The sequence below is a fragment of the Lonchura striata genome, chromosome 2 (genome assembly GCF_050655825.1).
Source record: "Lonchura striata isolate lonStrDom1 chromosome 2, ASM5065582v1, whole genome shotgun sequence".
In the NCBI taxonomy this organism is placed as follows: domain Eukaryota; kingdom Metazoa; phylum Chordata; class Aves; order Passeriformes; family Estrildidae; genus Lonchura; species Lonchura striata.
In genome coordinates, this window is record NC_140704.1 from 88,161,924 (window position 1) to 88,178,058 (window position 16,135).

At 43.6% G+C, this 16,135-nt stretch overlaps 1 protein-coding gene across 4 annotated transcripts in view; it reads right to left on the reverse strand.

The window, feature by feature from the left end:
• DDC (dopa decarboxylase) overlaps positions 1 to 11,877 on the reverse strand; it is a 91,249-nt gene extending 79,372 nt beyond the window's left edge. The window contains exons 1-3 of one of the 4 annotated variants that reach the window (XM_085571738.1): positions 11,496 to 11,842; positions 11,171 to 11,258; positions 3,285 to 8,890 (exon numbers count right to left, since the gene is read on the reverse strand). The gene's annotated coding sequence lies outside the window, so the exon portion shown is untranslated. Of the gene's footprint in view, positions 1 to 3,284; positions 8,891 to 11,170; positions 11,259 to 11,495 lie in introns of those variants that run through there. The other 3 variants (XM_085571737.1, XM_085571736.1, XM_085571735.1) reach the window with 3 other exon arrangements.
• Between the last annotated feature and the right edge of the window lie 4,258 nt (positions 11,878 to 16,135).

Consider the following 16,135-nt stretch of genomic DNA (forward strand, 5'->3'; position numbering starts at 1 on the left):
GGGTCATCTCCCCATTTTTAAATGTAATGGTCGCTTGTAATTGTGCTAGCAAATCTCTGCCCAAAAGTGATTCAGGGGAGTTGGGCATATATAGGAATTTGTGGATTCCCCACTGCTTTCCCAGTTTGTATTTGAGTGGCTTGAAGAAAAATGCCTTTTCAGTTTGGCCAGTCGCACCCGTAACTATAGCATAATTATTTCCTATGGGCATCAGAGCTGTATTTAGAACTGAGTATGTTGCTCTAATGTTAATTAGGAATTTTACTTCCTTCTCCATTTCCCCCAGCTTCAGATTTATAACCAGAGGGCCTGCTGGGGTAGTCTCCTCCGGTCCTCACTATTTTTCTTGCACATGGGCTACTACTTCCCCCCTTTGATTCCCTTGTCCATTTTGTTTCCATTCTGGACAGCCCCTCTTCCAATGGCCCTGTTTCCGACAGTTTGCACATTGATTTCTGCCCAACTGGGGGGGGCCTTGCCTGGATGGCCCCTGCCTGCTGCTATATTTTCCTCTTTGCTCTTCCTGTACTATTGCTACTAAACTTTTCATCCCTCGCTTATATCCTTCTTCCCTGTTGCTAAAGACCCTCTAAGCTTCTCCCAGTAGAGTTTCTAAATTCTGGGCATTTTCTTCTCGAATCTTTTGGAGTTTGCGCTTAATAGCCCCTGTGGACTGCCCCAAAAATAGATTAACTAGTTGTTGTATCCCCACCTCGGATGCAGGGTCTAGTGGTGTATAGCGCTGCATTGCATTTCTCAAATGGTCTAGGAACTCTGTGGGGGATTCTGAGGGTCCCTGTTTAATAGCATATAAAGCTGACCAATTTATGGTTTTAGGCATTGCTCTTTCTACTCTTAATACCACCCAGTCTTGATATTTCTTTAGCTTTTGTCTCTCTTCTAGTTGGTTTGGGTTCCAGCCCGGATCTTGAAGTGGAAAATGTTCTCTTAGATCTACTTGTTGTTGCCTAAAGTGATCTGCTACCAGATCTCCTGCTGTTTTTAGAACTAACTGCTTTTCTGTTTCAGTGAATGCATCTAATAACAATTGAATGTCACCCCAGTCTGGGTTGTGTTGCTTCATAATGTATCGTAAATGTTTAGCAGTGTTGACTGGGTCATTTCGGTAATCTCCCACGACCCTTTCCCATGCTTCTAAATCAAGGGTGGAGAATGGTACCTTAACTAGTACCTTTTTTCCCTCCGATGTTATTGTTTCTCGTAAAGGAGCTTGCAATATTTGTCCTCTGGTTCGAGATGCAACTGGGCTGCTTATGGGGGTTGGAGCGTGTGTTCTTTCTGAAGGAAGAGAAGGGGTAGGTGGAACAGGTGGTGTAGGTGGTATAGGTGGTGCAGGTGATGCAGGTGATGCAGATGGTGTGTGTAGTGTAGGTGTTGCAGGTGGTGCTGATGCTTCTCCTAAGTTCTCACCCCTTCCTTCTTGCCTTCCTAAGTGAGGACTAGATTGCTTGGATCTTGTTCTTGTTCTTCTAGTGCTGTGCGATAAACTTTATCTATCCTGGTGCACCTCTGTCCTATACTACAGGCTGAACAGCACCGTTTAAGTTTCCCCATTTTGCCTCTGTTTTCTTTTTCAAGAGCTAGAACGAGGGGATCAGAGGGGGCTTTGATGCCACAGTCCCTTTGCCAATCAGGGTTATTTCGGAGGGAGAAAAACATATCGCAATAAGAAACTTCCTCCCATTTCCCTTCCCTTCGTAAAAATAATGTTAGCTATAACAAGGTATTATATTCTAATGTACCTGTAGGAGGCTATCTGGCCCCCTCCTCTAGGCGATAGAGTGGCTACCAATGGGAGCAATATTTGATTAAACTCTTTTTATTTTCCACACCCCCTTTGCCTGCTATTTCTTTCCAGTGAGCTGAGATGCATCCTAATGGACTGGCCTTGGATACTTCTGTACTTTGTTTTGCTCTCATTATGTCTCTTTAACTTATTTTAATCACGTATGTAACTTGTTGTTTGCCCTTTCTCGCACAAATTATAAATTCCTACGAGTTTAATCCAGACTATTGGGAAAAAAAGAAAAGAAAAAAAATTTTTTTTTTTTTTTTTTTTTGTTAGTTAGAACTCAGCAGCAGATGCTCTCGATCTTGAACGGCAGTATCACCGCATAACAAACTCTTAGGAACCAGTGATGCTTGTAAGTGGTGATTACAAGTCCTAACTTTTACTAGCTGCACTAGTAGCTAGCCGTGTTTAAAACGATCTTACAAACCACGGCTATTGGCCAAACTGGGCTTAGAGCACTTTTGTTAGCTCTGAGCTGCGCTCTCGTTGACTAGAGGCAGCCCTTGCCCTGTATACACGCTGCTTCTCAAGCAGATGTGCCCATCTGTTCTATCAGATAGTGCTGACTGAGAGCTGCTTCACCCCCGCGCTTTCAATATCAAAACGCCGCGCCTCGTTCAGGTATTTTAGCACTGCCACGCCTCACCCCCGCACTTTCAACATCGAAACGCCACGCCTCGTTCAGGTATTTTAGCACTGCCACGCCTCACCCCCGCACTTTCAACATCGAAACACCGCGCCTCGTTCAGGTATTTTAGCACTGCCACGCCTCACCCCCGCACTTTCAAGATCACAACGCTGCGCCGCGTTCAGGTATCTTAGCACTGCCATGCCTCACCCCCGCGCTTTCAATATCGAAACGCCGCGCCTCGTTCAGGTATTTTAGCACTGCCACGCCTCACCCCCACGCTTTCAATATCAAAACGCCGCGCCTCGTTCAGGTATTTTAGCACTGCCACGCCTCACCCCCGCGCTTTCAATATCAAAACGCCGCGCCTCGTTCAGGTATTTTAGCACTGCCACGCCTCACCCCCGCGCTTTCAATATCGAAACGCCGCGCCTCGTTCAGGTATTTTAGCACTGCCACGCCTCACCCCCGCGCTTTCAATATCAAAACGCCGCGCCTCGTTCAGGTATTTTAGCACTGCCACGCCTCACCCTCTTAAACTCACACAGACACCCACACGTATACAAGCACGCATGTCCGGACGTAACAAACACACCACACTGAAACTGGGATTTCTCCCTTTCCCCAAGCCGCTCTATCGACTACGGGGAAACCTTCCCCCCCCTCCAGCTGCACAATCAGCGTCAGGGGAGAACCCCTCTCCCTCCCCAAGCTGCACAATCAGCGTCAGGGGAACCTCTCCTCCGCTGATCTGCTTGCAAGCCCCTTTGGCAAACCTGCGCGCAAAAACGTCTTAATGCAACTTATCAGTGCCTTTCCTTAAAAAAAGAAAAGAATACATACCGCTTTTGGTCCGCTTATCGACGGGCCGTGGTCTGCTCTCCGTAGTGTACAGCCGAGGCACAGAGTCCCTCCGGGGAAGTGCCCCACGGCGCCTGAGGGTGTCTGCCCTCAGCCGGACCCACAGATGAGCAGAGAAGTCCTGCTGCGGTTGCCAAATGAAGCAATACGTGGAATAAATAAATAGACTCCACAACTTAATATAGTTATGAAGTGGGTATGTATGCCAGCGCCCGGCACAAGTGAGATAGCTCTCCAAAATCTTGTGCTCGGAGCTGGAGTTTGTCCCACAATTTTATTCACAACGGTGTTCCATATGCAATACATTACACAACTTTTCTATGCATATTCAACCCCTGGCCCCGCCTGTCTTCGCCTCTCATGCTAAATAGGTCCACGCCCTTCTGGGCATGCATGGTTTTTTGTAGTGGTCTTTACAGGGTCGCCGGTGGTCTTTTGAGGCTGAAACCATAGCCTTCTTCTGCATTGAACTTTTGAACTCTTCTCCTCTGCGCATGCACTTTTCGCTTTCTGCTCTGTTATCTGGATAAGTCCATCCTTGACAGAGGGGCCTCCTTATCTGAGTTCTTTGCAATTCCTGGTCTTCTCTGGTATTTGTCTTTTTGCAAGAAGCTTTAAAGAATTTTTTTTTTTTTTATGTCTTTTGCGCCATGGCAGAGGTTTCTTAAAATTTATGATGATGATGATTCTACAAACATGATACATTCATTTTGATACATTCATTTTTGATACATTCATTTTGTTAGCTCAAGTAATCTCTGGAAAATCTCTTATTTCAATTATAAGAAATGTCATTTTCAGCTGCCTAGCACAAAAATAGGCCCCTATCCCTGCAGGTACGGCAGGCCTCAGGATGTGGTCCTGCAATACTTACTCAGGAATCAACACCTTTGTACTTGGTCCCCAGGTACCGAAGGAGAATGGCACAATATGGGCCCATTTAAGAGCTGGCAGGGCAGGCAAACCAGGAGACAAGTCTTTGCCTCTGTGAGCAGTGCCAAGAAAAAAATCCTGGCATGTGCAAGGCAACAGAAAACAGGAGAGAGAGCGTGGGAGGCACCTGTCATGTCAGCAACCAGCAAATGAAGGACTTTTGAGAGTTCTGAAAAGATCTTGTAGGAGAAGCTTAACATATATAAGTATGTACTTCTATACCCACCTGAATAAAGGCTGTATGTCATTAGCCTCAACAAACAAGGAACGTTTGGCTACATAATTAAATAAATTATAGCTGATGATGAAAAGGAGTATTCTAGGGAAAGATGCCAACATTAAATAAGAATTTCCTTGGACGGAAAAGAATAACGAAGAAACATAAGAATATGCCATATGAAAAAGAAAGATTAAAATGAAAAAAAAAAGAAAAAAAAAAGGAAAATCATGGTAGTATGTGTAACGTGTGCATCCAGTCAGGGGTTGCTGGTTTTTCCTGCTGGTTCAGGCCAGGGCCCTGCTGCTGGCTGTTGACTGCCTGGGGATGCCTGTAATGGCACTCTAACTGGGGTGCAAAATGCTTTTCGTTTGAGTGTGAACATTCCTCAAGGCTTATGCTGTTATTGTTTGCAAAGCTTCACAAATGCTTTCTATTGCTTAATAGGCTAGTTTGAATTAATCCGTTGAATTGGTTAATTAAAGTGAGTGAATACTAAAATAATGCATTTGGTCTCAAGACTTCTATTTCTGAGCAATTACAGTTCTGTATCTACATTTGTTAAGAAGTTTGACTTTGTATACCAGTTTATCATTGATCCTTAATAATAATAGTTTTAAGCAGTCATGCAGAGGTTTTCAAGTTCTCACAATCAAGTATTTCCTCTGATTCTATATTGTGATATTAAGTTTTATTTACATATTATTTTGGAAACATATTGATTTGAAGGAATTTTCCTCATAGATTAAGATCATCACTACATTGCTTTTAATTATTAAACTTTTAGTATTTAATATGAAGACAGCAGACACCTTCCTACTTTCTACTTTTCATTAGAAATGTTTCAAAAATATACTCTCTCCATAATTTTTTTATTTTCAAAAATCAATTATTTTGTTCCCTGGGTGTTTCTACTTGCAAAGCAAAATCCATAAAATTAGCTGGTCTTTTATACTTAGACAGAATATATGATCATCTTATGGAACATCTTCAGTATGTATTAATAATCCTGGGCAACAGACCACAGAATCATAGAATGGGTCAGGCTGAAGGAAACACAGTGGTCATCTGGTCCAACCTCCCTGCTCAAGCAGAGTCATCTCAGAGCAAATGGCACAGCATTGTGTCCAGATAGTTCATTAATATCTCCAGTGAGGGAGATTCCACAACTTCTCTGGGCAACCTGTTCCAGTGCTCAGTCACCTGCACAAGAAAGTGCTTCTTCACATTCAGGTGGAGCTTCCTGTTTTCTGCCCGTTACCTCTTGTCCTATTGCTGGGCACCACTGAGAAGAAGTTGGATCTATCCTCTTGACATCTTCCTTTCAGATATTTATAGATGTTAATGAGGTCCCCTCTCACTTATCCCCTCTGAAGACTAAACAGGCCAAGCTCCCTCAGCCTGTCTTCATAAGAGACACACAATAATCCTCTTTCTCTCCAAAAAAATCTCTTAGATATTTGTCTTTTATTAGAATACAGGCTTACTTATCATCTCCCATGTCAGACCTCTCACCACCCATCACTACAGCAAGTATTCTTTCTGGTCCATTCTGTGTCACATCTTAACCACAGCTGGAGGTCACAGAGTCCTCTACTTCAGCTGCCTAAAATACATGAAAGCCACAATACCTGGGTGTGGGAGGGGACTTGGGAAACTGTCCCCCCGAACTACCCTGGGAGGCGACAAATGTGTAGTTCCCCGCCTCCCCTGTTGTCAATCTTTTTGTTATCCCCTCCCCTTGTCAATCAGTATGTCTGTCATCCCTTGGTTCTAGAAAGTTCTTTGTTCTCTGTATCCCCATTGGTTCCTTCCCTGAAGCCGCTCCTTCCCCTTACCCTCATTGGTTGTAACCCAGTCACTCAACCCTGACTTCGCCCCTGAAGCCTTCCCTCATTGGACATTTCATACCTGGACCCTCCCTCTCTTGTCCCAGTTATAATCCCCACTCCGCCCCCTGCTCGGGGCTCTCAGAGCGAGCTCCCTTCCGGAGAGGTTGTCTTATCTTTGCTCCCTGACTTGCTTTCCCTCAATAAACCCTCCTGGAAACAACGCCGCCTGTGAGTCATCCCGCCTTTAGAGAGAAGGATTATATTATGCTATCCGGCTCCTGAGGACTCGGCTCTCTGACAAGCAGAGTGGTCAGGGACCCAGGGGTCTTCACCTGGGGGCCTTTATATTTGAGAGATACAAAAACTTGCAGTGAAAGGGTAACATTCCACCATCCCATTACCCCCTCCCCCCTCTCCTTTTTTCCTGCTAAAGATGCAGCCATAGGAACAGGGGAGAAGAGCTAGGAATGTCACATCTTTAATAGTCAGTAGAGAGTTGCAGGAAGTTCAGTACAAATAATCTGAAGCAACGCATAATACAGAGAGGGTTAAGAAGTCTTAAAGGTCAAACTTAGTCTCACCAATGTTGGTGGAACTGTTGGATAAAAACCTCCCTTTAATAAGTAGTACAATCAAGAATAGCAAGAAGTTTGGATCCACTAAGAACAAGTTGGAGAATTAAAGGAAAAATATTCTAGTGACTTTTGATCAATTGTTGGAACATTTCTTGAACATTCAATATTCTCTCAGATTTTCACTTTCAAAAAGATTTCAGTGCCCTCCTGGAGCATAAGAGAAGATTTCTCTTCAAAGACACTTACACTGTCCTCTGGGGAAGATTCAAATGAGTGGGTCTGGTTAGCTTTGAAAACAGAACAACATGAGAGAAACCAAGGAAAGGATAAGAGAACGAAAGAGTACAGGGAGAAGACAAAGAACTTTTTTCTGTTTTTCAAATTCTAAAAGCCCAAGAGGGACAATTCTGGGAAATTAAAGACAGTACATTAAAAACAGACAGAAGGAAACACTTTTCACATCATGGGCAGTTAAAACTGTAGAAAATATAATTACCACAGGAAGAATTACAGTCAAGAACTCAGCAAGATTCTGGTCGGTTTGCAGATGTATAAGGATATCAAACATATCAAGAGCAATTTAAAACTGCTGGAAGGCACATGTATTTCTTAAGGGAAAACTGTCCAAGCATTTTAAAACTGCACAAAGACATGTGCTAATCAGATTGAGAGAAAAAGAAAAAGGTCTCTGCAAGATAATGCACCCACAGGATGCCGTTAAAGAAATGGCACCTCCTCTGAAATCCTTTGCATTCATTCTCTCTCCCTCTCTTTAAAGAAGCAGCACAGAAAGGGACAATATCTGCCACACTGAAAGGCCATTTCCTTTACGGTATTGTCCAAGATGAAAAGGTGTCTGCCAGCCATTCTCCCAGCAAGCTGGCATTTCAGCAGTCTTCAGCTTGTCCCATGTGTCTGGAAATGTATATTTGCCTTGAAATTCATAGAACTGGTTCTACGATTAGATGGATCCTTTCTACTTCTCTGAGCTCAGATTGTTTTTAAAAGCAGAAGGCACCATATGTAGTATATCTGTAATTTGCCATCTTGCTTTTTTGCATGACTAGTCAGAGTAATGATGCTTCCCTCGTTATGTCACGTTAACTGTACCTGCGCTGTCATGTTTCAGAAAAAAGAAAACCTAAAAACGGTGAGGTTTATTCATTTAAATGAAACAGTTTGTCAATAGCATAACTGAGTGCAAGTGAGGCCAAAACACAGGGAGGTGTTATGAGCCACTTAGCAGCAGCATTACTCTGATGCTGAATTTATAGCCTTCCTAAACAATACACTGCAGTGCATTTTTTTTCTAGGACCTCTTTTTTGCACCAATTTTAGTCTGCTACTTATACCCCGTCTGCTGAGCAGGAAGCAATTATTCCCTTCCTTTTTGTAACATGAACTCCAACTTACATGCCAGTATTACTGACACCAGTGCTTGACGTTGCCCTAGCAATCAGACAGTAGATGGTACTTGGTATATATAAAAAAAAAAAAAAAAAAAAAAAAAAAAAATCTGAAGCATAAGGAATGTCATAAACCCAAGTTTGGCACGACTGGCTTGAAACTCTGAAATGCTAATAATAACCCTGACTTAGGGTTATACATATTCCAGCTTCTACTGGAATGCACAGTTGCTGTTACTATGGCTTCAATTGCCTCCAGTGTTAAGGTCAGATGAGTCCCATGTCCTCCCTCCTTATACTCCTTTCAGTGACTGAAACCTTTCCACCTTATCTTTGTTTAAAACGAAATTCCTAAGCTCTCTGCTTCATATCCAGCCTCGCAAAAATAGGCTGTACCTAACAGATGGGGAGATACATCCTCTATGGAGGCTGTTTTGATAGGTGACACAGTACTGGAGTCACATCTTTGCCTTCAAGTCATCCTATGTTCCTACACTGAGACTCACAGCACAGCACTTCACCGAGGGAGAAAAAATGAAAAAAAAAAATCATGTGCTGCCATTAATCCTTGCATCAGTCATCCAGTCATCAACTTTTTAGGGACAGGATCTCTCTGCCTCTGAAGCTGTAAAAAACAAATTCAGGATTAAAGTAATATGTCTGATGTAATATAAGAATAATAACATTAAACTACATTTGACTCCATGTAAACCACCTAATTCCTCTGAAAACACACAACCAGGAAAGATAAAACTAATTTGTATTTACACCTTCACAAAGCTTAGCAAACTTGCCCTGAATTTTAAAACCAAATGTTCTTTTTGAAACAACAGGGAGGGGGGGGCAGAGGGGGGAAGGGGGATACAGTATTATTTCATAGTACACTGTAAGAGCAACCTTTTAAGCATACAATGCCCTTGCCAGCTCTCTGACAAAGTGCTAAAACTAAAATCCCAATTTTCCAATAAATGACTATTTACCACAATATTTCTTCTCCTGTTTATTCTTTTGGTTTTGAATAGATAGCAATACAATCCACACAGGATCAAGAGAAATGAAAAATGTACAACAAAACAGTTGTTTCATTCCACAATTTTCTACAAGAAAAATACCACAGCTAGGAGAAAAAAATATAATCAGCATGAACTAGCTTAATAGGGAGACACTCATCAGAGGAACATTGGAGGATTGTGGACATGCAGGGGCAACTGAGAGTTGAAGTGAGTAACAGGATTTGGGTATGCTGGAAGTAAATTGAGTTTGTTGTATAGGCTGAACTTTTTTTTTTTTTTTTCACTTAGCAATAATGAAATCCTGGTGGCCATGTACTTTTATGATTACACAATATATTATCTGTGATTGAAAAAATATACCTTTTTTGTGACTCAGAAAAATGAGGTGAACAGTTCTTCACAGAATCACAGAATGAACTAGGTTGGAGAAAACCTTTGAGATCATCAAGTCCAATCTATGACCTAACACCTCCTCATCAACTAAACATATGGCACTGAGTGCCACATTCAGTCTTTTTTTTAACACATCAAGGGATGGTGACTCCATCACCTCACTGGGCAGACAATGAAAGAGTGCCCAACCACTCTTTCAGTGAAGAATTTTTTTAACCTAAACTTCCGCCGCCACAGCTTAAGACTGTGGCCTCTCCTTCTGTCAGAGGTTGCATGTGAGAAGAGACCCCCGACCCGGACCTGGTTACAAACTCCTTTCAGTGAGTTGTAGAGAGTCATCAGGTTCCCCCTGAGGCTCCTTTCCTCCAGGCTAAACAACCCCACTGCCTCAGCCATTCTTCAAAGGGCTTGTGTTCCAGGCCCTTCACCAGCCTTACTGCCCTCCTCTGAACGCATTCGAGCATCTCAATGTCCTTCCTGAACTGAGGGGCGCAGAACTGGACACAGCATAATGGAAAGAACAGGTTAAGAAACATATGCTAAAGAATACAGGAATTTCCCATTGATGTGTATCAACTGACCAATCAGAGAAACTCTCTTACAACTTTAAACAACCTTTAGCAATTTCAGCAAGAAATTCTAGTTTCCTCACTTTGTGTTGCTGGTGGGGGATGCATATTTTGAACATTAGAATTCTAGGATGCTCTTCTTTGAGGCACCACTCAGCCAAGGAAACCTTTCAGCATGTATCACAAGTATAGTGCAAATCTGTTTTTCATTGACCTTTCATAATATCTTCTTTTTTCCTTTTATTTACCATTGATATAAACAGTAAATTTCTGTAATGTAAATAGCGATTGTCATTTTATTTCACTTTTCCAATTTCAGCATCTTCTTACTCTTAAAATTCCAGCAATGCTGTAATAATTTTTGCTGTTTCACATTTAGCCCTGCATAAAATTGTACTGTCAACATACAAAGACTACTCCAGTCCCTTAGCCATAAACAGGATCTCTACAAGAGGATACACCTCATGTGACAGCACGGTTTACAACGAAACCAAGCTCAAGGACTAGAAGCACAAAATTTTCAAACAAGAAATTTGTTTTGTACCAAATTTGAAAATATTAATAAAATTACCTTGTCAGCTGGGATCCAGCTCCAATTACAACACCATTAAGTACTGCCATCCCTCCAGACTGCTTCCCTTAAGCAGCAGAGCCCTCAACTCAATTTTTAGCAGCAGTTAAGAAGAGGTTCTTTTAAAAATGTTGTGAATTTCAAAGCTTTGATTTTAAAATACTTCATGAACTTCTGATTCTTTCATTAAAACTGGCTTAAGGACATCAATTGAAATATTTACATTTAGCATATTATGCTGGACTTCTAAACACTGACTAGTTTAATACCTAACAAATTACGTGGGTTTGTTGGATCAGACTATTTGCTTAAAGTGCAGAGGTAGCTTCACTTTCGGACGTTACCGAATTTATCCTTACCTTTCTGGGTAGTTCACCCCTTTTCCAGGTATGTTGGAAACAGGTATTGGTTTTAGTCCCCTACAGTTCCCTGTAGTTCAAAGTCGCCCTGTGAAGAAGAGGTCACCAGAAGTGGCTAAGGAATTTTAATCTCAATAAATTTCTGCGACTTTTCCAGCCAAGTATCGAGGCTTCACCCTGCACTCCGTTAACCATTAACCAGGCGCGGCCCTCTGTCAGCTTTATCAGCTGCTTTTTCAACACGGGAGAACCAGAAAACCCGAGGGCTCATCCAGCCGCAATTGACAGCCACTGCGAGAGGAGGGACGCGGGATTTCTCACTTACTCACGGCGCCTTGGTGAAAAACCCGACGAGACGTGGGATGGAGCGAGCCAGCAGCCCCGGCATGTCCTGCCTCTGCCGGACGTCCACGCAGCGATGTCCGGCGGGTCACACGAGTGGGACAATTCGGGAAGCCCAGAGGCCGGTGCTCCAGGGGCACTGCCGGGAGGGGAAACCCTCGTGTCCCCGCACCGGGACGCGCTGCTCTCGGCGGGGACGAGCGAGCGCTGGTGCGCCAGCGCTGCCATGTGCAGCAGCCTCGCCGCCGGAGCCACCCTGGCCGGGGCCGGGGTGTTCACGGCGGGGTCAGACCGGGCTGCGGCCGCCGCTCACACACCGGAGCCCCGGGCCCGGGGCAGCCCCGCGCCCTCTGCCGGCCCGGGCCGCGCCTGCGCCGCCCGGCGCTCCGCCTGCGGGGCTGCCGGCCCGGGGCGTGTCAGCGCTGGTTTGCGGCTTACTCCAGCACTTAGACTTGCCGGAACGGGAGACTAGAAATCAGCAAAATGGGCTTCCATCGTGCCCGGCTCCCGTTTGCCAGAGGCGGGCCGCAGCCCCTCCGGGCCCCTCCGGAACCCAGCTTCTGGCGCCCTCCAGGCTGGGCACCGCGTTTGAGCTCATCAATGCACAGAAATGCCGGTGGCCGTCAAGGCGATGGTGGCAGACTCCTCTGGTGGTGCCCAGAGTGAGGATGAGCAGCAATGGCCATAAACTAAAAGGCAAGTTCCAGCTCAACATAAAGAAGAACTTCTTCACTTTGAAGGTGGAAAAGGCTGCCCAGAGAGGTCGTGGAGTCTTCATGTCTGAAGATATTCAAAACCCACCTGGGCACGTTCGTCTGTAACCTGATCTAGGCGATTGCGCCATATGGCACGGGGGTTGGACTGGATGATCTCCAGAGATCCCTTCCAACCCAATCGCAAAAATTCCGTGCTTTACTCTTTCCATTCTCTCCCTGCCTGAACAGCAGTGGGTGGCTTGGGAGAGCCTCGGCAGCTCCCAATGTGCCTGGCCTGCCCACCCCAGCGCAGCACTCTCCCTCTGGCTCCACCACAGCTTTCAGCAGGAGAAATCACCTGGCTTGAGCAAGTGCACGCCCCTTTCTCTTCCCCAGATGTCAGTAGTGTAAGGAAAACCTGTGTTTTACGCAGAAGAACCCTTCAGAACACGTCCCTGTGCATCACTGAACAAAAATGCCCAGGGATACCCATTGACATGCAATTTATATTGTACTCATTTCTGACTTGAAAGGGAGTAGCACCTACTCTCTGTTTAATGCTTATTTTGGAGGACATCTCAAAAGTTCAGTCCCTGTACCTTATGACCCAGTTTTGAGGCTGAATGAAACCAGACACTATTCTTGAGCAACTTCAGAGCCCTGATGGACTCAGCTGTGCTCTGGCAGCCCCCACACCTGCAGCAAACCCTGCCGGTGGCAGGGGAAGGTACAACAGGACAGGAAAGCTGTTGCTGACCCTGAAGGCATCGCTTCATGGGGTGGGGTGGGATGGTAGGAAGCAAATGCGGTACTTTCATGGCTGTTTCACTAAGGGCAGCCTTAATTCATTCAAAAGGAGCTTCCACTTGACTGTAGAGCAGGTTTTCTTGGTCGTTCCTCAGGTCTTAACTGCTGCCTTTAGCTGGCTACCTTCTGTATGAGGCAGCCCTCATGTGGGCACATTACTGGATCAGATAAAAAGTATCTCTAGCCCTTGTCTTAGTAGTGGACATGCAGGGAAGATGTGCTGTCAAGTAATGATTCTTCCCCTGAAGACTGCTCCTGGCACTTGGTGACATATGACCAATGGACTTTTCAGAGAAAAAAGTTTTTGTAGTTATTATCCATCAACTGAGTTTTCTCTGACATGATGTCATAGAAGCCCTTTGTGAAGCCATGTGAACTTTTGCCACGTGCTACGTTTTGTGGTGGACAATACGAAAGATTGTATGAGCAGTTTATGAAGCAATACTTCTGGTTTTCCTGAAGTGGTCCTCTGAATACTTCAGGTGACTTATGTAACAAAAATTACCATAATTAAGTGTTTTGTTTCTGCTCAGCTGCCTATGTTTATCTATAAATCTATTATACTAGCTCACTGAACTGTTTTATTATATATTTGATCATTCCTCTGACCTTCATGTTTGGTCTTCCATTTGTACTGCATCCTAAGTCTCCTTTTCTGCTATTATTGGAGTCCCTGCTCTCTTATACTTTTAGGGAGAGAGGATGCAATCACTCCCCAGGTACACATGCTTCTCTGAAGCACTGTTTTCTTAAGCAGGTCAAATGCTTGTTCCAGCAATTGATTTTAAGTATTTTGAGGCAAACTTTGTAAGCTTTCAATGACTTTCACCCTTATTCAGCCAGCTGTTTTCACAAACCTTTCTACCTAGTGAAAGAAAACAAATAAGTCTCCTATCCACCAATTCTATAATTACCAACTCACATTCTTTCATAACTCAATGTGTTGTGGAGTTACTTTTCAGCTCTAATCCTTGCAGCTTGGCCCATTTGTGTATTTGTTTTTGATTCTAAGAGTGCTACAGCAACCTTTTGAAAACTACGAGTTGGTAAGAGTGACACAGAGCACATTATTATCATGCACAAACTCAGCAGCAAAGAGAAGTATTATGAAGGAAATCAAATAATGAAAATGTCTAAATAATTAAATTATTCAAAAATAGGATGTGTCTAGGGTTCTTTGTGGAGCAATGATACTGTACAATTTCAGGATTGTGCTCAACCATTTGCTTTAACCATCACTGTTCTTGGCAGAACCATACTACCATACTCCCACCTTCCTTTCTTCTAATGTCAGTTGGACAAGCTGTTTTGGAGAATGGGCAGGTTGTAGAGTACACCAATTCCACTGCTGTTTCTCTCCTTGGTAATGCAAGATGCCAGTCCTAACACCTCTGGAGAATGTGTTCCAAAGGGCAAATATGATGGGAGTCTCTATGTAGAAGTGTCTTCACAAGTTTGAGGGAAGAGGATGGGAAACTGAGGGAGTGGTGTGCAGCACTCAGGGCATCAGAGCACTGTCTTCTCTGTGTTCCTAGTCACACCCAAACCACCCCTTGGACAATACTGCCCAAGAGTAATTGTTTTCCCCCTTCCACTTCCCTCCCTGTCTCTCTTCTGAGCTCTGAGGAGTTGTACCTCTGAGCACAGCCAAGATGAGCTTCAGGGCCCATAAAGCCAGGCTGTAGTTTTGCTCAGGGCCAGCAGCTGTTTGTAATTGCACCTTCCTATTCCCCAACTGTGGCACCAGGATCTTGCAGCCAAGGGATGGAAAACACCTGATTATAGAAAAGTATAACAAACCTGGGCAGCCAACAAGAGTTGTAAGACCCTGTTAATCACAGATCAGTGTCCTGTATGAACCTGCATTTCTTGCTAAAACATCTGCTGGTATCTGTGCAAAATGACGAGCAATTAGAGCAGTATTGTCTTTGGGCAATTAGAGCTAATTGTATTTGTTTGCAATGTGTGTTACACAAACTAATTCATTTTCTAGTGTCAGATGTGCTTAATTACAATATCTAATGAAAATCATATAGGCCTTGGACATCGTTGTGGTTACGTTGGATTTTCAAATACTAATTTAATTGTATTTCAAGTTAAGGAGAAGAAGACTTAAGATTTAGGATGCAGAACCCAAATGAAGGCAGAATGGATATTTCAGAGGAATGTATCTTTTCTTTCAACCTGCTAACACTGTTACTGCAGTTTCCAAGATGTCAGAAAATTAATTCTGAGACACAAAGCAGTCTACAGACTGGACATTGACAAACCAGATTAAAGCATTACTAAATTAGCAATAACAAAGACCAAAAGTTCAACTTGGAGGGAAATGGCTCATCTGGTGATGTTTTTCTTATCTGGTTTTGCAGGTACAGACTAAGGCAACAATTTAGTGTTAAAGGAATCCTAATTTAAGGGTTCTTTGTATCAGGATGAAAGTCCTGCAGCCGCATGCTATAAAACACGAGTCTGATAGGAATTTTTTATAGTCCCAAATGCATTTAAGCTGTTTTGCCTGGTGAACTTCACGCTAGAATTCTTAATGTGCAATCAGATGTCTGATCATGTCTGTTGTTCTGCAACTAATGAAAAGAAGCACAAACCTATCAGGCAAGTGATTCAAATCTGTACCACAGACCCACTTCTGGTCCAGACTAATTTTGTACTGCTCATGTTCTCATAGCCCAAGTACCCACTGCTAATGCCAAGGGCCAGATTTCACAGGTATCATTTTGCATCTGCCACAGAGGTGGACAGTTTGGACAAACATGCTGACAACACTACCTTGCCACGGGGCAGGCTTACTGAGATCTTCTTACCAGGTTGCTTTTTTTTAATACCATCTTCTTGTCTGTTCCAAATGCAATATATACAATAAAGCAAGGTGGGGTTTTGGTTTTGATTTTTATTGTTTGTATTTTTAACCAGGTTTCTGTAAAATTATTGTCTGTGACTTTTAATGATCATAGTGGGAGTCAGTTTCAATGTTAGTATGGCCTCCTTTAGCCAAGCAGGAAATAAACATCCTCAAACCTTTCCTAAGCAAGCAGTCCCCTTTGTTAACTTAGTGAAAAAAGTAAGTTACTTTCCGCAGGATAGTCACTTTAACATGCATGCCCAG